General features: G+C 34.5%; 1 pseudogene; it reads right to left on the reverse strand.

Annotated features, from left to right (window-relative positions):
- Positions 1–13,195: 13,195 nt before the first annotated feature.
- Positions 13,196–15,089, reverse strand: LOC109679207 (hypoxia-inducible lipid droplet-associated protein-like; annotated as a pseudogene).
- Between the last annotated feature and the right edge of the window lie 6,294 nt (positions 15,090–21,383).

The raw sequence follows: 21,383 nt of genomic DNA on the forward strand, positions 1-21,383 counted from the left end.
ATCTGGCACCTGGTCTTTATCTCCAACCTCAAGGATTGAAATGCCTCAGCATATTTTGTGCTCTATCAAAATTTTGCTTTTGAAATTTTCTTGATGACACTCTAAACAATTTAACAACTCTGTGCATTTCAACAAATTATTTCTTTTGCCTAGATGGCCATATATTTGTTTATTTAACTGGAAAGTTTAGATTCAGTCTTCAAAATCTAACTCACATGTTATTTTCTAGGAAACCTTTCAAAAAAGTAGAGTTGATTATTTCTTTCTATGATAATGTGCTATTATACATTCTTAAGTATTTTTCTCTATTATTTTATTTATGGCATAGTTCATGCATGTGTTCACATGTTATCTCCTTCAGTGGAATATGATCAGAAATATCCCCATTTATAATAATAAACATGGCAAAAAGCAAGTAATAAAATAAATGTTGAATGAGAGAATGAGTAAAAGCATTTTTATTCCTGCCTTGCAAAATATATATACACATATGTACTTTTAAATAGATATGTAGAATGTAGTAATTGGTAACAATTTGAGCAGACGTCACTTTCTATTATATTTTCACTTTATTTTTTGACTAAAATTGCTTTAGAAAATTCAACCAAGCCATGCTAATTATCAAACCCAAAGCCTTCATTATAAAATTCACCATACCTGACCTTTCCGTAATAATTTGAGGCCACTCTCCTGTTTTGCATCTCTTAGGACATCAGTAAAGCATACCTAAGTTATGCTTACTGAACAACTAGCTAATCAGAATTTCAAATCCAGTTAATTTATTCAAAACAGGAGATATTTACTGTATCAATTATATACCGTTGCAATAATGTTGCATCAGAAATTATCATAAATCTCAGTAAAAAATAACACTAAAAATGTACTTTGTTTTGTATGTCTATGGGTTTAATGAGTGGTTCTGTTTATTTGGACTGGGCTTGAATAATCTTGATGAGGTATGTATTTGGAGGAAGGCAGTACTGGGGTTTAAACTTAGGGCGACTTGCTTGCTAGGCAGTCACTCTACTACATATACCAAGCCACCAGCCTTTTTGCTCTAGTTATTTTAGAGATAGAGTCTTGCTTTTTGCCCAAAATGGCACTTGACTGTAGCACTACTTGTTTATGCTTCCCTTCATGGCTGGGACAATAGGCATTCACCACCATGCCCAGGTATTGATTCAGATGTGGTCTCTTGAACATTTTTGTCTGGGTTGTCATCTAACTGTGATCTTCCTGATCTCAGTCTCCCAAGTAGAAAGGATCACAGTTTTGAGCCACAAGCACCTGGCTTGCTAGGTGAACATTTGAGGTAGGATTACAGGTCAGCTGCCATCTGCCCAGGAAGATTTAGCTCTCCTTCACATGGTCTTTTAACTCCCTGACAGCTGGCTTGGGTTTGTTCTTATGATAATGGCAGAGTTTCTTCTTGAACCAGGCTCAGAGGTAGACTGTGGTCCTTTTTGCCTCATTCTGTTGAATGAAGTCATATCCATACTCATAAGGCTATCCCAGATTTAAGGGATGGGGAATAGATTAGACATTTGGTTGGAGCAGATGAAACTCACATTGAAAAGCGCTTATCATGTAAAAGAGGGGAAGAACCAGGACCATTTTCACACCCAAAATAATGTAATCACATGAAAAATTTTTAGAAATTGCAAAGAACTGGTCTTACAGAAAGTTGGATATGAGGAAGAAGTTCTATCAGAAATCAATTTCCTCTCTTTCCCTGCCTTTAATTGTGTTCTATAATTTAGGACAGCTATCCCATCAAACTGGTTCAAAAGTTTCAAGTGGCTCTGTGCTTATAAAGAAAATAAACTCTTCATCAGCAGCAGTATCTGAAAAAATATATACTGGGAGAAATCCTAATCTACTCTGCTAGGCATACTTACTAATCTCTGTTCATTTCACTTTAGCTAGGGTTAGGTGATGTTATAATTAACACAGATAATTAATTGTGAATTTGCTTTCTGTTGTTATATCAGAATTCCTGAGATTGAGTATTTTATAAAGAAAGGAGGTTTATTTTAGCACAGAGTTCTGGAGTCTGACAGTCCAAGATCAAGCAGCTGCCTCTACTCAGCTTTTGGAAAGAGCCTCATGCTGCTCCATCATGGTGGAATGCAGCAAGGCAAGTGGGCAAATGTGGAAGAGAGGAGAAAACAAAGGGAGCCAGACACTTGCAAGAACAAATCCATTGCCATGAGTACTAATCCAGTTTCTTGAAGAACACATTAATTCCTACTAAAAGCCCCATCTCCCAATACTGCTATATTAAAAACCAGCTTCAAGATGAATTTTAGTGTGGCTCAATCACATCCAAACCATAGCAATAATCTAGCCCTTTGCTCCCAGAACTGGGAAATTAAAAAAAAAAAAAAGTGTTTTAACTAGAATGGGAAAGAGTTATGGGAAGGCCAAATTAACATAACCTTTGGTCCTATGTAATTTAGTTCCTTTAAATGCTCATATGCATAGCATCATTGCAGTTATCCCAAATGACAGAACTCATCACATCATTTCCCAGCAGAAATGCCTCCGCTGGCGCCACAATGACACAGTTTAAAACTAGCAAGCATTTTAGCACAAGGCAAGACTCTTCTAATTTGTTACATAATATCTTTCCAATCTTTTCTTCGCCTCTTTTTCTCCTTGGTTTCCCAAAGATATCTGACATGTAGCTGATGTGTTTAGCCATAGTAACTGATTTGCCATGATATAAATGTATCATGGTATTTTGCCAAAGCTTCAATTCAGTTTACTTTACTAATTTGGCCTCAGTCTCCATCTTCTGCATTGTTTCCTACCGGACATCTCAAACAACTGACGATATGTCCAAGTCATATTATATTTCTGCTCCCAAACTCAGAATATCCTTTTATTATTGGTGTCCTTCTTATGCCCCTTATACAAAATGTCTTTTCCTCTTCTCTTTCTGTACATGGAATAATCCAGATTATGCTTCAAGTGCAGATCCTATATCCTCATCTTGATATAATTTTTCTTGTTCATAAATTGATCACTCATTTTTCTCCTGTAACCTCTATCATATTTCAGAATTTTTCATATTTCAGAATATTTCAGAATTCAGATTCCTTGAATTTTTGTGTCTTTTCCTCTCATGTAGTTCTTTTAATCTTCTGTTCATAGCATGTCTAGACTATATTATCTTCACAATGCTATTTAGTAATAATTTTATTCAATGTTTGAGTAAGAGCATATAAATACTAATGGATGATAAACTAATCCTACAGAAGTATTACAATTTTTTGCTGTGTTCATGGATTAAAGAAAAGTATTGTTAAAATGTCCATACTATCCAAAGCAATTTACAGAGTAAATGTAATCTCCATATCAGTGTCATTCTTCACAGAAGTAGAAAAAACAATCATAAACCCCCAAATAGCCAAAGTTATATTGGGAAAAAAATAACAAAACAGGAGGTAATGCATTCTATTATTGACTTTAAAATATACTACAAAGCATAGTATAAAAACAGACACACAGACCAATGAAATGGATAGAGAGCCCAGAAGTAAACCCAAACATCTACAACTAACTGATTTTTGACAAAGGTGTTGGAAGAACAGACATGGGAGAAAAACAGTATTTTAACAAATGGGATTGGAAAATTAGATATTCATATGCTAAGGAATGAAAATATACCCCTTATCTCTTGACAGTCAAAACAAATCAATTCAAAATGGAATAAAGGCTTAAATGCAGGACCTGAAACTAGAAGAAAACAGGGGGAAATGCTTCAAGATATTGGAATAGGCAAGAATTCTTTTTTTTTACAAAGCACAGGAAATAGAAGCAAAAATAGAAAAGTGGGATTATAAGCAGCTAAAATGCTTGTGTACAGCTAAGAAAGCAATCATCACACTGAAAGACAAGCTGAAGAATGGGAAGAAATATTTGCAAAATATACTTCTGGCAAAAGTATATACATGTATATAGACATGTATGTACATGGAACTCAAAACAATTCAATAGCAAAAATCATCTACAATTACAAATTAACCAATACAGTTATATAAACATTTTTCAAAGGAAAACATACAAATGGCCAAAAGGTATATAAGAAAATGCATAACATCACTAATCCATCAGAAAAATGCAAGTCAAAACCACAAGATATTACTCACTTCAATTAGAATGACTATTTTCAAAATCACAAAAGATAACAGGTGCTGATGAGGAAGTATAATAAAAAAAGGCCCTTGTACACTGTTGGTGGGAATGTAAATTAGTACAGCCATTATGGAAAACAATATGGTGGCTTTTCAAAACATCAATGTAGAGCTCCCTTATGATACAACAATCACACCTTGGATTTAGACCAGCAGGAAATGAAATCAATCTGTCAAAGAGACATTTGCACGCCCATGTTCATTGCAGCACTATTCACAACAGCCAAGAATGGAAATAACCTAAATCCTGATAAATGGAAAAATCTGATAAATGAAAACATAATGTGATACATATACACAATGGAAAACTATTCAATCATAAAAAGGATGGAATCTTGTCATTTACAATGATACGGGTAGAAATGGAGAACATTATGTTAAGTGAAGTAGACCAGAAAAATGAAGACCACATATGATCTCATTCATATGTGGAATTAAAAAAAATTTAATGTCATAGACTTTGAGGGCCAAATGGTGGTTACATTGACTGGGAAGGGGGGGATTGGGAAAAGGTTGATTACTAGGTACTAACTTGTAGATGATTCGGAGAAAGAAGTTCTAGTGTTCTATGGTACAGTAGGATGAACATAGGTAACCATAATGTACTATATTTTTTTAAGCTAGAGAAAAGGATTTTGAATATTTTTTCAACAAAGAAATGCTAAATATTTGTGTAGCTAGATATGTTTAACCTGATTTCAACATTTTACAATGTATACATATGTAGAAGAACCATGTGGTATCCTATAAATATGTAAAAAGTTTTATATCAGCTAAAAATTTTCAAATAATTAACAATACTTTTGTAAATAATGAATAGGAAAATCACTATGTTTCAATCCTAAGCATTGGAATAATGATGATTGACTGTTTTTTCTCCCAAAATCCTCAAAACACTGAAGTCTAGTGAATTTCAAAATTAATTTATAAATTTGTAGTTTTAAAAACAATGTATTCACATATAAGTGTAAAAACAATAAAATAAAAAAATTAAATTTTATTGTTGTGTTAGCTATGAGTTATTCTCTCCTGTTTTGCAAAACCAGTGTCACTATCTTTTATAATTAAATAGCTGATGCTTCCTCTTTTGCCTAATTCAAATGTATCCTCTTTCTAAGCAGAGATAGATGCCTTTTTACTTTATTCTGTAAAACCGTTCATGCTAATGATGAATGAGCAGAGTCTGTGGTTACATTTGTTCTTATCTCTTTTGAAGCAGAAAATCTGGCAGTCTCTTATCTAAACCTTAACAAGTGGAGATAAACTTTGATAGAAAAATGTCTCTGGACTGCCATCGCTTTTAGCAAGAATAAACTATTTAAACTAAAAACAGCTGCTTGATTTTTTTTCTAAAAATAAATCTAAAAGTAAAATTCTCTCTAAAGAATGACATACAATTCAATATAGCTTTCAATGAAGTGCAAATGCACACTTTGTTGTTACTGTGAGGCCCTTTTAAAGTCAGTTCTTTTGAGGTTTGCACTAAGATGGTTACTGAAATAATGTTCAGTCTATTCCCTCTGTGTGATCAAGAAAATGGTGCTAATGTTGTAGCACAGGTCAGTAAGCCTAAGAATATCTCTGTTTATTTTTTTATTTAACTATTGGTAAATCCATTTGTGAGATTTAAACTTATGTCCTAGCAATGGGGATTTGTCCAGAAAGTTTAGGGTAGATTCTTGCCTCTTAGTGGAGCACGGTAATTCCACAATTCCTATTCTCTTTTTGAAGGCACTGCAGATCAATATGAGTTTATGTCTGGTATTACACCTTTGTTGTGGCCCTAGTTTGCGTAGGGTAGAAATATACATAGATGAATTTAAGTGATTATATTAATTTAAAATTACAAAGTGGTTTCCCTTGGGACTTCATATTGTGATTTTTTTTTTCCAGCTAAAATTATCAGTGACAACAGATAACAGTGAAGGGAGACAGTACTTCTGATTCATAGAACTGGGTGGAAGTTACTGAAAACTGACTGTAAAGGAATTATATTTATGTGAGTAAAAGAAAGCAAAATCTTTCCTCAAAGAAAAGTGTTCAGGATTTATTATCAACACAACTAAAACTGTTTAAGGAATTCTCTTTAAGTAGTGCCACTAAAAATGCAGGATTCAGTTTTTCTTAACATTTCACCTCCATTCTTGGAATTCTATGGAGGTATGAAGTCTAAAAAATTAGTTAATTATAAAATAGAGACCTTGTAAGAGTAGAATTGGAAATAAGTAAATACAGTTTCAGAAGGAGTTTTATCCAACCAAATGTATTGGTCTGCTTTCTCATCATCCTCCAAACCAGTTAAAGGGCTTATTAAACAAGTTGCTTTTGGGTAGTTAGCATATGAAGCCTTGGGTTTTGCTAAAATTGTATTTGGAAATACCACAAACTAGTTATTATTGTCTGCGTTCTTATAATACCTGGAAATGCCTTGAATTAGTCTCTTAGGTTAACCAACAGAGGACAATTTATCCAGACAGTTATTTAAGTATTGATTCTGTCTCATTCTTTTTCTTTTTTTTTTTCCGCACAAATTTTAATTGATTTTTAGCCATTCTATTTATTTTCTTTCCTACAATCCTGTATCAGTTACAAATAGATATAATTCCAACCTTCAACATTTTTAAATGACCATTCCCTTACGTCTTTGTGCAATTTATTCTGTAATCACTTGTTAATGTTCTAGTGAATTGAGTAAGCACGTAAATTATAAAAACAAAAACAAAGCATTGCCCTCACACTAGATTTCATTTTGTGGTGAATTCATGCTAAGATTAGATTTGTGACTGATGGATCTGGAAAGGCATCTCAGTATCAGTTCTGATTAATCAAAGCCCTTGGATTCCTTGTGTGCCTTCTAACATTCAAACCAGTCCATTTGAATAAACACATCAAATCTTCCTTTCAACCTGTTTAATTCACCATGGCCTTGTACAATTCTTTATTTAACTTGGACATTCTATGTGTTCCACATAGCTCACAGAGCCCCAGCTTTTATTTTTATACCGTCATATCTCCTATGGTTTAAAATTCATAATTTAACATTTTTCTCAAAGTACTTAAGAAGGTACAAAGCTCTTTTTTGAACACAAACCTAGATCCAACTGCTGATGCCTAATGCCTATATCAAATCCAAATCGTCTTTGAAACTAAGGCCCAGTTGTTGAAAGTTTACAGTAAAATGAAGACTTTCTCTTCCTTGCTTGTGCTATGTAAAGCATATGAATTTCACTTTGGCAGTATATCTGAGTGAACTAGACTTATCAGAGGATTCAATCATGTCTTGGCCGACATCCAGGAACTGTCAAACACTTTTGTAAGACACAGATATTTCAGGATAGACTAGTGGTCATTTTTCCTACCCATTCAAATACATTTTGCCAGGTTCCATTCTAATATTATGTGATAATATTTAAAAAGCAAAGAACTTGGACTTTCTGTCTGAGTCTTCTTTATTGATCTAATATCACATCTTCCACTTTATAGAAGGATTCTTTCATAATTAGCTATTTAAATAGTTTACATTCCTGGAAACTTTTTGTTAAACAGGTGTAACCAAGATAATTAAAATTAATTTTAAGATAAGTCTGTGTAGTTAAAGATAGTGCCCAATCTATCTTTTAATGACATAGAGAATAAATTAGCTGGTAAATTCTGGAAGAAATGTGACATTGCACATTACTTGGCATAGTTTTGTCTGCAAGTGGCATTGAATTTGTTTGCCTTCTTTGGTCTTAATTTTTAGGAAATGTACAACCATATTTATCACTTAGGATTGGTAATTAGTTCATCTAGGACTTAGAGCCACATGTATCTGTTGCTCTAAATTCATTTATTTAGTTTTATAATATCTTCCCCTTTATTTTATATTTAATTTTTTCCACCCCAAATTTTATGGGAAGAGAGTAGAATGCACTTCATAAATAAAGAGAAATTAATGAATGTGAAGGAAGGAATATTGTAATTTAATATATACCATGATCACTGTGAGTAAAAATAATTACCAACTTGTGAAACCTTTAGCTCAAAAGTTTAAAATGAAAGCTAGCACTAATTGTTGATTTTATGTTGATAATTAATATTCAGCAAAATGGAGAGCAACTCACCTTATTAGTATATTTATCAAGTAAGGATTCATGGGGAGGAAAAACCCGTGCTGCCCACTGAGAGTTTGTTTGTAGTGTGAATGTGATATACATATTTACGAAAAGGAAATCCAAGGTCTCCACAAACATACATCTGCTACTGAAGAGCTAAAGATTGTATATCACAGGTCTCTTTCTTGACACACGGCAGGTCAGGACAGAATGTTAAAATTTTTTTTAATTATAAATGTAAACTCCTAATAAACTATTAAAATTGTGTGTACCTAACAATACAAGCATGTCCCATTAAAGGATTCTGAAAAAATATCTGGAGCACATATGGAATAAGACAGCTGTTAGGTTGCTATAAGGTTAAACAGATTTATAATATCTCCAGCATACTCCCCAAATGTTAATATCAGGGTCGTCTAGGAGTGATTCATATTAATGACATTAAAAGGAAAACAAGTGTTTCTTTCTTTGAAAAAAAAATCAGATTTTACTCATAACTTTTGAATTGACTCAAAGTGAAAGAGTATGTAAGTAAGAAATGTTATTTTAGGGAAGGGAAAGACTGAAGAATACTTGAAATAAATCCAAATGAGAAATGAGAAGTATTAAAAATTTGCTACCTTTTAAATTTTTTTGGTGGTAATGGGGTTCGTACTCAGGGCCTCATGCTTGCTGGGCAGGTACTCTACCACTTGAGCCACTCTGCCTGCCCTTGATAATTGCTACTCTTATAGTCATGCAGAAATGAGCTAATTGTTTCTTTTCATAAATTAGATCCTTAATATCTTCTCACAAAAATCTTATAAAGAGCATGAAAAAAGCAAAAGTGAATTTATAAACCTGAGTGAAGTGCAAAGAGATGGTCTGAGGAGGGCAATTGTGAATGCCTTAGAAATCTACTTAAGACCATTATTAACACAATGTTAGCATAGCCTGTCTCTAACCCTAACTCAAACCAAAACAACAGCAACAAAAAACAAGTAAACAAGCATAAAGTTTATGGGATAAAAAAAAGTATTCATAAAAGGGACAGCTCTTCTTGATGCCAGGAGCAGAAATGAATTTGTTCTGTGTTCCAGTAAAGTAGACATAACTTAGAGTAATGAATTATGTTCTTCCAGGATTCTTCTAATCACATTTTATGGCTCTATTCTTCACAGTATTTTAAAATTTAAACTAATCCTGCTGTGTAAGAAACACATAGGGAAGCTTTTCCCAAGGGAAAATGCACCTACTGATGTCTAGATAGACCATTCTCAGATTATGTATCTAGATTATCTCAGGACAGACTTAGAAAAGGAAACAGGATACAGATTCATCAGCTACTGTTCAGTGATGAGAAACTTTTGACAGACAGTAAGTAACAGGGACCCAAGATTAAGTTTCCAACCGTCTATACAGAGCTATGCTATTTTGTTTGAACCAACTTTGGGCAAGTCTGAACATTTTGTGTTTTGATAAGCAAGTAGTTGACTTGGATTAAGAGCTTGGATTAATCCAATTGACTTGGATTAAGTCACATATTATGTAATTATGGCATATCAGAGCATGGTAGCCTAAAGGAGCTGAATAACGGCATATGATTAATGATTTATCTAAATTAATACACTAACAATGTAAAAGTATTAATAGCAATTTCATTCCTAATTATAAGGCAAATTATCCAGAACTAGTATGAAATGTAATGTGTTCAGTGTTCCATGGCTTTTCCTTTCTTTACTAATCAGCTGAATTATACTTTCCTTCTTTTCTATGGCAATTTTTTGCTATTTTCCATAGATTTTTAATTAATTAGTATATAGAAATGGCTATAAAACTCTCTGGCATCTAATATAAACAAGTGACTTTAAAATGTTTTAAATGATATTTTTATATCATAGTTGAAGTTGACTAAGAAACTATGATGAGTCACAAATTTAAAAAGAAAGAAAAGACTTGAAATCTTAAAGGTAAAGAAGTATACACTGTCTTCTTTCAGAAAGTTGTTTGTATTTCCTCAGCCTCAAAAAATTTAGATATATGTGTAAAATTCTATGTCCTCCTTTTTCCTAAGAGTATAAAAGTGTCTAGTAAGGTAGATCTAAACACTGCAACTAATGTGACTGTATATTCGTTTCCTAGAAAGTAGCAATTAATCCCCTTTGTACAGTCATGCTAAATTCAGTAACTAAGAAGATCAAATTTTAGCTATTGAAAGCATAAGAATTATCTTAGAATGTTCTCAGTTATTATGGTAAATAATGCTTTTAATAAGCAATAGTGAAAGCCAGGGATTTTGTTATTAAACAAAACAGCTTTGCCTCTCTTTTACTCCACACATGAGCTTTGTCCACATGCTTTTTAAACAGGAGTCATCAGAGAGGTGCAGTTAAGAACCTTGATCAGAAGCTAGTTTACTTACTAGCTGTATGATCTGGGGAAATGCAATTGACTTTTATAGCCTCAGGTTCTACATCTGTAAACTAAGGGCTGCATTAGAGTCTTCCTCATAGTTTTTGTCAATGTACTAAATGAATTAATGTTTATAAATTGCTTTAAAGAGTCTGGGAAACATTAAGTGCCATGAAATTGCTGTTTATAAAAACTTCAGGGTATTTATTTTTAAAAATATACAGTAAAATTACCTGTTTATTTATGATGTTTAAAATTCTAGTACATTGTACTATTCTGAGTAGGATAAAGTGCCTCAAGGCATATCTTATAATTCACTATGTTTTCATGTTTGTAATAAACCAACTATTGACCTACAGGTGGTGCCTTTTGAGCAATGCCATTTATCATGCCAGATTAAAGCAAAATTTATTGAGTTTTCTTTACTATGTTTTAACTATGTACACTCTTACTACTGAATTCTATTTAAGCCAAAAAAGAAACAGTCAGAGTTGATGTTTGAAGCTCTCTGTATTCATGAAGTTAGAGAAAATATGTGTCTTAAGACAGAAACATAGCTGAAGTTTGGTTACGGCTAAATGCCTCAAATATAAACTCTCTGTTAAGTATTTAAGAAAATCCAACATCTGGCTGGCCATTTATTATTCATTCTTCTTCCTAGGGGGAATATTGCAAATGACAAAGCATATGTTGATTTGGGATCATTTCAATAAAAACTGTTTCTTATGCAAATATTTATCTTAAATTCCTTAAAGCTACTAATGAAAGCAAAAATTTTGAACAGACAATGGAATATTGTTAACACTGGGGACATAGGACATGGTTGGGGGCTAGATTTTCAAAGATAAACTGAGATTCTTATTTTGGAATACTTGAGAGAGTTGTTTGTATTTAAATCTTGTTAAAATATGTATGCATTATTTTACAAGCAGAAAAAAAACTAGATACAGAGAGGGATTCAAGTAACAGTTCAATACATGCAATTTTTACTCTATTAAATGTTTTCTACATATTGCCTTATTAAGTCTCAGCAGTAGATATGAAGTAGGTAGTATTTTTCTTAATTAATAGAAAAGAAAATTGAGGCTAAGTAGAATTAAGAGTGCTAAGCACCTAAGTTGATCTTGCTTACCATTATGTTTGCCTGATTATCTCTCTTGCTAGAACATGAGAGCAGAAACATTCTGTCTTTCACTCTTGCATCCTCATTGTCTAGAACCCCTTCTTGCACATAACTACTTATCAAATGAGCAAATGTTAATATTATGAGCTTGCTAACTTCCCACCACTAGTAATTTATTATACCAGGTACAAATTCAAATCATCCTAGAGTGTCTTTTTCTTTCTTTCTTTTTTTTTATTTGGTCAATATATTAAAAAGTAAAAAAAAAAAAAAACTATATATAAAACAAAACAACATTGTTAGAAGTGGCCAGCCAGGTTCTGAAATTTAAATATCTTTCATCAAGTCCTGCACAAAACAACAACATCCCAATTCTAATGATTATTTTCTCAGGAACAGCTGTGTACCCTTGGGCAAGTTACTGAACTCATGTAATGGAGAAAAGCCTCATATTGTTGTGATGAGGATTAAAAAATATTTGAAAGTTCTTATAACAGCACCTGGCTCTTAATAAGTTAATGCTATTAAATTTTTAGCTATTACTGTTGTTTTTGTTAGTATTGTTTTTATTAAGTTAATTTTCAGTCAACTCTCTTTCCTTTTCCAAGTTTGTGCTAAAGAAACACTGGGAAAGAACAAATATGTCTAGTTGGCAATCTTTTAGTAGAGAATAAATTTGCTTCATCCTATTCACACATACTGAAAATAGGAAAGAAAAGCAAAATTAAAAGACAGAATTCATTTTTTTTGGAAATATTTATTCAACTTTATTGCATTAGAAAAACTCATTTAAACTACATGGTGGCCCTAATCCAAGGGGGGCTGGCCATCACACTACCCCTTCACACCGTTACAAACACACACGTACACACCGTTATGTCGGAGACAGAACTTAAAGCAGCGAGAATTGCACACTAGAAACTCCACCTCCCCATCCTCATAGCCAACAGGCAGCTCCACTTATTCTCCAAACCCAGAAGAGTTCTCACGGGAAGAGAGCCTGAACTCCAAGTAAACTGACCATGAGACACCATATCCAAAGGAACTCTTGGCAGACATCTAGGATGTAGGATTGAAAACACCGTCTCCCACCAGCTGACCCTGCAGCACAATTCCCCATCTCAGAAGTGTCTGAGTCACACTGCTGAGGACAGCAAAGCATGCAGCAGACCCTGGGGAGAAGAGTGAGAGCACTGTGCTCACAGTCATAGGCAACTCACTCACACCTGTGCATTAAACAGGCTCTTCATCCAGGGCAAGGTGCGTCCGGGCAGGCCTGTTAGTTCTCAAGAAACACTGGTGCTGTGAGCTTGCGGGATAGGAAATGACCGCCTGGCTGCACATGCTGAGGTCCGTGTTTCAAAGTATGGCTGGCACGATGGAAGGTTCTATTGCACCCCTCTGGAGGAATGCTGTGGAAGGCCCTTTGAAGACTGTGTGTTGACTAGCTGACCTCTGGTGGCCTAGAAGCTCTCAGGCAAAGGCCTCTCCAGTGCCCTCTCCAGGGACTCTGTCAGTCTACAGAAGATGGAGAGCAGGGTCAACGCCACACCCAGCTGATAGAGGTTCAACACACACACACTTCATGGCTAAAAGGGCCTGACTACTTTGCTTCTGGAGGGACTCTGGATCATCGACAGGGAGAGCCACAGTGGCACTCTTGCTGTCGCAGCAGGCAGGACCCGAATCGGGAAGGAAGCTGGCCTGGAGCAGCAGCGCAGAAGCTCAAGGCAAGCGGACTCCACACACCAAACACCAAAGTGCAGCCCGGGAAGCCTCCAGAATTAATTTTTAAACATATTTGAAAGAAGGAAAAAGCATCAAGTCCTCCCCAAACAGAACACATATCTGGCTTCACTCTTGAACATGTTTCTGTATATCATAAATTATCAGAAAACAAACCAAAAATGGTTGCAATTTATAGCAGTTGTATTTCTCACTTGGAAGTAAACTCGCTAAATATATTGTTCCTGGATGAAGGATGACAGGGTTCTCTCTGCTTCCCGGTTTTCATACAAAAAACAGGTACTTGGGATCCACAAATATGAAAAGAATTTCAACGTGTTTCACAACAAAGAGGGTCTCTCACGAGGTCAAAGTTTTAGCCAGGATTCGTTTTAGCGTAACATGTGAAAGTAGAGGGAAATTTAAAGAGAAGAAATAAGATATCATCATAGACCTTAAGAACAGCATTGCATAACATTACTGTGAAAAATTTACTTTTCTATAGTGCTATGTTACTTGCTAAAAAGACACAAATGAAAATTTTAGTCTGCTTCCTACATGGTACACTTAATCTGAAATGTGCATAATCATTATTTTACTCTGTACACACACACACACACACACACACACAGAGAGAGAGAGAGAGAGAGAGAGAGACAGGGAGACAGAGAGACAGAGAGAGAACTGAACTGAAGTAGTTTTCTGACTCAATTCACAAAACAGAATTCTAATAATGAAATGAAGCATCTCTATCTTCATTTTGTAGATCCAATATCATAACCCTAGAAATTCTTTGCTGCTCTATCAGTTTAGATGGTTCCAAGGAACCACTCTGGTGGTAGTAGAAGCTTCTATTCCTGTGAGAGTCCTGAGAAAGTGTGGAAGGAGCTCTGGCATCATCGTGGTAAGTTGGCATACTTTTGTGAGCACAGGAACACATGAAAATCTTGATACTGAAATCACTAAAGTGTTCTTACTATCTCCATGTTCTGTTTTTTAGAAAAATGTAGAGCTCTAATCTTTGTTCAGAATCTTTCATGAAGTGCTGGTTGATAGATCTAAAGGTAGCTACTAGCACTCAATGTGAACCAGACCATAACTCAGGAGACAAATTGATCTATGAAGATGTATCCTTGAAGCACCTGAGTTTATCCACATACTCAGTTATTAATATTTATGCCACATCACACAACTGATCTCCAATAGCATAAAGCAAACAGAAGCTGTTTGCACTAATTAAAGTATCAAACACTTTTTGTCATAGCCTACAAACAAAGAAATGTAGGCCAAGGCTGCTGGATGTCTAATCCTTATAACCAATAAACCATTCCGTGATACTTCCACTCACCATGGTGTTGGATACTTCTGATTGCAGCCTTTAGTTGGTCTTCTTGGAGGAGACTAATGTGCTTCTCGAATGGAAAGCCAGAAATGCTGAAAGCAGAAGAAAATGGTATTTAGTCTTTGTGAATAGTCATGAATTTGGGCACTATACTAGAGCATGTGGAATGAGGAGAAAAGTCCCCACAGAGCTGCCACCCACTTCACCTCGGCCATATCCAATTGCTCCTCACACACTTGGGGACCCTATGTAGGTATATTCCTAAATTGGTTGTCATTTTCTTTTATCATTTTAAAATGTCAGTCTTTTGATCCAACACCTGATTTCTACTGAAACATTTCTACTGAAATGTCAGGAATTTTATTATTAGCCCCTTAAAGATAAAGGTTACTTTTGTTATTTTTCCCTTAGTTTTTAGTATTTTACTAAGAAGCAACTCCATACAGTTTTCTTACATTCATCTGGTTGGGTGTTAGAGCTTCTTGACTCTGTGGTATAATTTGAAGATGAAATTTAGGTTTTGAACATATCTTTGCAAATATTTTCTCTGCCCCTCTATTTCTCTCCTTTTTTCTGCTATTCTGGTTATCAATGTCAGAACTTTTCATTGACACATCTCTTATACTCTTATATTTGCTTTCTATTTTTTCTCACCTGTCTTTCAGTTTGAACTATTTTCTCTGACTAATTTCTCAGTTTATTAACCCTCCTGTGCACTGTATATTTGACTGGAAGCCTCACTCATTAAGTTTTTTTTTTGAAATTATAATATTTTTAATTCTGAGAATTCCATTTGTTTCTTTCTTTTTTAATTCAAATTTTATTTAAGCTGACAAACTAAATTGTATGTATTGGTCATGTGTAATATGTTCTTCAGTATACACACATTGTGGGATTGTTGTTTGTATCTAATTAACATACACATTGCTACACGTAGTTATTGTTTTTGTGGTGAGAAAACAATATCCACTCAGTATTTTTTTTCAAGAAGTATTTTAATTAGCATTTTGCCAGATAATTACATCTCCAGGAGTTGCAGTGTGACATTTCAGTACTTTTATATGTGAGGTAAAGGTCAACTCAGGATATTTAAGGTATTCAGCATCTCAAACACTTGTCATTTCTTTGTGGTGATACAGAAACATTCAAAATACTGTTTTCCAGCCATTTTGAATCACATGGTACAACATTGTTGACTCTAATCACTCTCCTGTATAATTGGACAGAACTTTTTCTTCCTATCTGGATATAACTTTGTATCCATTCAACCTCTTGCCATTGTCTTACCATTTTGTCTCTTTTTAATAGTCTCAAGTTCCCAGGAAAATTTTTTCAGTCATTTTATTTGTATATTTCCTGAAACAGATTGTGTTTTTTCTAAAATTTATGTTAGACAAGTGGAACACATGGTCATTTTTCTAATGATTTCTATTTTCATTCTTATTTCCCATTTTTTTTTGTTGATTCATCCTCTTGATACCTCCTGCAATTGTTGATTTAATGACTACAATGTATAAAATTATGTATTCTAGGTTCTATTATTTTATTGCAGGGAAGATTTAGTTGGTCTGGCATTCCGTTAGGGTGGGAGTAGCTTACCATCAAATGAGAAGCTGTATTTCAACACGTGTGAAGAGTGATCCTTGTCTGCCTTTTCTCCTCTGTTAAGAGCCTTCAGAAGTCTTGGCTGAGGGCCTGGGCTTTCTTCCAGGTACCTTCCTTCTTACAGGGATCTAAGATCCGGTTTTTGTTTTCTTTGCACTGTGTTGTTGCTACAGTTTACTTAACTCTGTTGCTTCAGCTTGGCTTCCTGGCTACTAACCACATGGAGCCTAGGAAGAACCTCTAGGAAAAGCAGTCCAGAATGACATGTTAACCTTTATGTAGTTCTATTTTCTCTGTGATACCAGCCCTTCAGTTCTGGATAACTTGTCCTCATCTATAATTTTTGCCTAACTTCCCTTTCAGGCTTCCAAAAGCATTGACTTGCTGAAAAACCTTTACTAGTTACATATATGAAAATAACTTGGGTTGAGAATTATGAAGAATTTGGTGCTAACTTTCATGTGGGTTTGTATCCATTATTTATACTCTGAAGTCCTATCTTTGTAGCTCCTCTAAAACCTCTTTCACTACTATTACTTTTTCACTTTTTCTGTTTTGTAAACCTTATAGTTGTTCTGAGCAAAATATTTTCCTTCCTCTCTTTCCTTCCTCCCACCTCTCTCTTTTCTATCCTTTTTTTTGGTGCTACAAATTGAACCCAGGGCCTCATCCATGCTATCAAGCAATCTACCACTGAGTTCTACACCATCAATCCTGAAAATCCTTGTCTCTTTCAATTTTATCATCACAGCTAGAATGGTGAGACAACAACAACAACAAAAACCAACCAAAAAACATACTTATTCATGTTTTGTCCTCTGAACCCCTCTAGGATGTATAATTAATGCATGACTGAGTAGGATGTTATTTTATGTGTTTACATGACAAAAAGGCAGAAAATTTATATTTGAGGGACTACTATGGACTGAGTTTCTCTTCTAAATGCTCCAGATACAGAAGTAAACATAACACATAAGTATCTGCCAATATTTGTGGACCTTATAGTCTAATGAAATAGGATAGTCATAGTAGAAATAAAAGATAGAATAAGATTTCTAGTAACTTTTTAGAGAAATTTAGTAAGCTGAGTATAAATGTATAGTACCAGGCTAAATATATGTTACCTATAAGAATAATTGAGAAAAAAGTTATACACATTTATCCAGTGTGTACTTTCATGGACATCTGCCACAGCAGTCACACAAATTATGGGATGGTAGTATTTGGTTTTTAAGTTTTGTTTGTTGGCTTAGTTGTGGAATTTTTGTTAGGATTTTGGTTCTTAGTTTCACTTTGCTCAGACTAGATGTGTTTTGTTATTGAATTGAATCTATGCTTCTACTCATCTTCAATTCTGCTTTCATTATCCCATAACATTTGGTGATCTACATGTATTCTCCAAGTTTTGAATTTGGCTTTGTTTTACATCTAGAAGTCTACAGCCAGCATGTAGCATATGATACAGAGGACATGTAGGGCAACACTTTTAAGTTGAGATCTGTGAACTTTGTCCACTGCATGTGCTTTGTGTGGTTCTTTGCCACAACCATGTTTATGTGCATGTGTTGTTATATTTGCTTTTGGAGAAAAATGATGTGTATTTTCCATAATCTAGGAATCAAAGTTGTTTATGAAAGTAACCCAGAAGTCTTTTGTGACATATCTTTCTTCCAAATGTAACCAATCACCAAACATTTCTCAACCATGGATTTTTTGTTTGCTTGTTCTGTTTTGCAGTGCTAAGGATCATACCCAGGGTCTGGCACATGCAAAGCAAGTTTTCTACCAATGAGCTGCATCTTAGCTACCAACCAATCATTTTTAATTCCAAATCCTGAGAAGCTCTCAGATATGCCCACTTTTTTACATCTTTGGTACCATCATTTGAATCAAAACCACCATTATTTCACCCCCTAGAAAACTATAATGGCCATATAAACTCCTTGACTCTAACCACTAATGAGCCTTTTTTTTTAAAGTATTGTGTTGCTTGTTTCTTTCCTTGAACATTTTCAGTAGCCTTTAATGCTATTTTTTAAAGTGAATTTAGAATAAAGTAAACTTAAAATAATGTTAAATCCTTAGCATCACTCAGCAGTCCAGCCAGCAAGACCATAAAATGCTTTGGCTAAGAAAACATCTTCTGGAGCCACTTCAAATCCTAGCTCTCCTGCTTTCTAACTACGTAATTTTGGGAAAGTTATTTAATTCTCTTTGCCAAGTTTCTTCTTCTATACAATGGGGATAAGTGTATGTTACAGAGTTATTGTACAGATTAGATGAGTTTCAAAGTAGATTTAGAACAGTGCCCCGAAAGCACTCAATAAATATCTTAATGAGTATTAAGCTTTCATGAGATAAGTCCTGCCTTTATAGCTATAGTTACCCCAATATATCATTCTAACTCCCATATCTTCTGGCCACACTTTAACTACAGCTTTACTGGCTTTGTCATGATTCTATGAACACCTTGAAGTCATTTTTCCATATTGCCTTCACACCTACTGTTTCTGTTTTTACTTCCAGAAAATTTGGCTTTGCAATATGATTTTTGACTAGTTAGATCTGCTTATGACTCACTCTCATCATGCCTTATTACAAAGACGTGATTATAGTTATTTCAAACAATTATTTTTTACTTCATTTCTCTCTACATTGAATATCCCAAAGTAGGATCATTCATCTCTCAGTCACCAACATCTATAAAAATATATAGTACATATTAGGTACCCAATTATTTTCACTGAATTATTATACTGGAAAAATAAAAGAGGGTGCTGAAAACCTCAGGATGGTAAAAATCCACTTATATAGGTAGATGTAGAATGATAGGAGACAGCTGATAAATATGTCTTTTGGGAAATTGAGGTTGAGGCTATGGTGGGACAACTGTGGATTGCTCAGAAGAGATGAAATGTCTTTTAATATAAAGACAACTTTAACAGTAAGTTCCAGAAATAGAAAACTGAATAGCTTGGATTAATACCAAGGAAAATCTAGCTAAAATAAATATCAAGTACAGTTTTGTCAAGTATGAACTGCACCTAATATGGGCATTTTTACATAGTTAGAAGAATAATTCTCCCCACTCTGGGACCTCTTTGGAGAATCCTTTGTTTAGTCATTCTTTTTTGTCTGTTTCTCTTTCTACCTGCCAGCATCCCACAAAGATACTTTTCACCATATTAAGCCAATCTCTTTCTCTCCCAAAGAGGCTCAAAACCATAAGAAACCACAAATAGGAATGTGTGTATTTGAAGCTGAAGGTTTGCCAAAGAAAAATATTCGTACCAAATCATACTTGAAACTCTAATGCTTTCACACTTAAAACATTGCTGTTTCATGGTAATACAGCATCCAAAAATGTTAAAGAAAATTAAACACTTCATGATGCTAAAGGATAAATAATTGAAACATAACATTTTGATTAAAGTGGAAATCAAATAAAATAGTATAATTTATCATCTTGCTTTTTGTAGTTAGAAATTTTAAAAATAAACTATGCTTAAGTAAAACTAAGATGTGAAGTCTCATAAAATTTGGTATATAGTTAAAGTAATTCTATGAAAGAAATATTATAAAGGTTCTTTGAAGGAAACAAGGTTTCAAAGTTGAAATTAAACACTGTGCCAGGCATGGTGACTGAAGCCTGTAAATCTAGCTACTTGAGAGGCAGAGACCTTGAGGATCATGGTTCAAGACCAGCCTAGGCAAATACTTTGTGACAGCTCATCTCAACAAATTGTTGCGTGTGGTGGTGTACACCTGTCATTCCATCTATAGAGAAACACTGGGATGAGAGCAGTCCAGGCTGACCCAGGCACAAAGTAAGACCCTATCTCAATAATAGCCAACTCAAAAAGGGCTGGTTTAATGACTCAAGTGGTAGAAAACCTGCCTCCCCAAGTGCAAGGCCCTGAGTTCACCTGGTAGTGCTGCTGGAAAAGGAAAAAAATGGAACCTTACTTTTGTGAAATTTACATAATTAAGCTTTATGCTTTTTGTTTTTGCTTAATAGTAAAAGACTATCCTGGTTTTAAAATTTTTATTTCACTAAAGACTGTTTTTTAGAGTGTTTTCTAGTTCACAGCTAAATGTTCGCTGAAGATACATTTTCCTGTATATCTCAGGCCCCCACAGGTGAACAGCCTCCCCACTATCAACACTTACCAGAGTAGTAAATTCTTGCAATTGACACATCTCTACTGACACAATAAAATTGCCCAGAATCCATAGATGGCATTAGGGTTCACTCTTGGTGTGTACTCTACAGCTTTGAACAAATGTAAAGTAACATGTATTGAGTGTATATTGTAAGGAGTATTTTCACTGCCCTAAAAGGTCCTCTGGCTTGGCATATACATCCCTCCTCCTCCCCATCCAACCCCTGGCAACAACTGACATTTTCCCTATCTTTATAGTTTTTAGTTTTCTAAATGTCATACACTTGGAATCATGTAGTATTTAGTCTTTTTAAGATTGCTTTCTTTTAGTAATCTGCATTTAAACTTTATGTCTTTCATGACTTCATAGCTTACTCCTTTTGGAGCTACTTAATTCTATTGTCTGGATTTACCTGGTATATTTATCTATTCAACTACCTAAGGACATTTGGATGGTTTTCAAGTTTGGACTATTGTAAATGGAGGTGTTCTAAGCATCTGTGTATGGATTTGATTGGGCATAAGTTTTCAACTTCTTTGGAAAAATATGAAGGAGGGCCATTTCTGGATCATATGAGAAGAGAATGTTTAATTTTCAAGGGAACAAACAAGGAAACTTTCTTCAAAGTTGCTGCATCATCTCACATTCCCACTCCATGTCCTCACCCGTTTTTGGTATTATTGGTGTTTTAGATTGTCTGTCTTAATAGGCAGATAGTGAGACTGCTCCAAAAACATATG

This window comes from Castor canadensis, chromosome 2 (assembly GCF_047511655.1).
Source record: "Castor canadensis chromosome 2, mCasCan1.hap1v2, whole genome shotgun sequence".
NCBI lineage: Eukaryota > Metazoa > Chordata > Mammalia > Rodentia > Castoridae > Castor > Castor canadensis.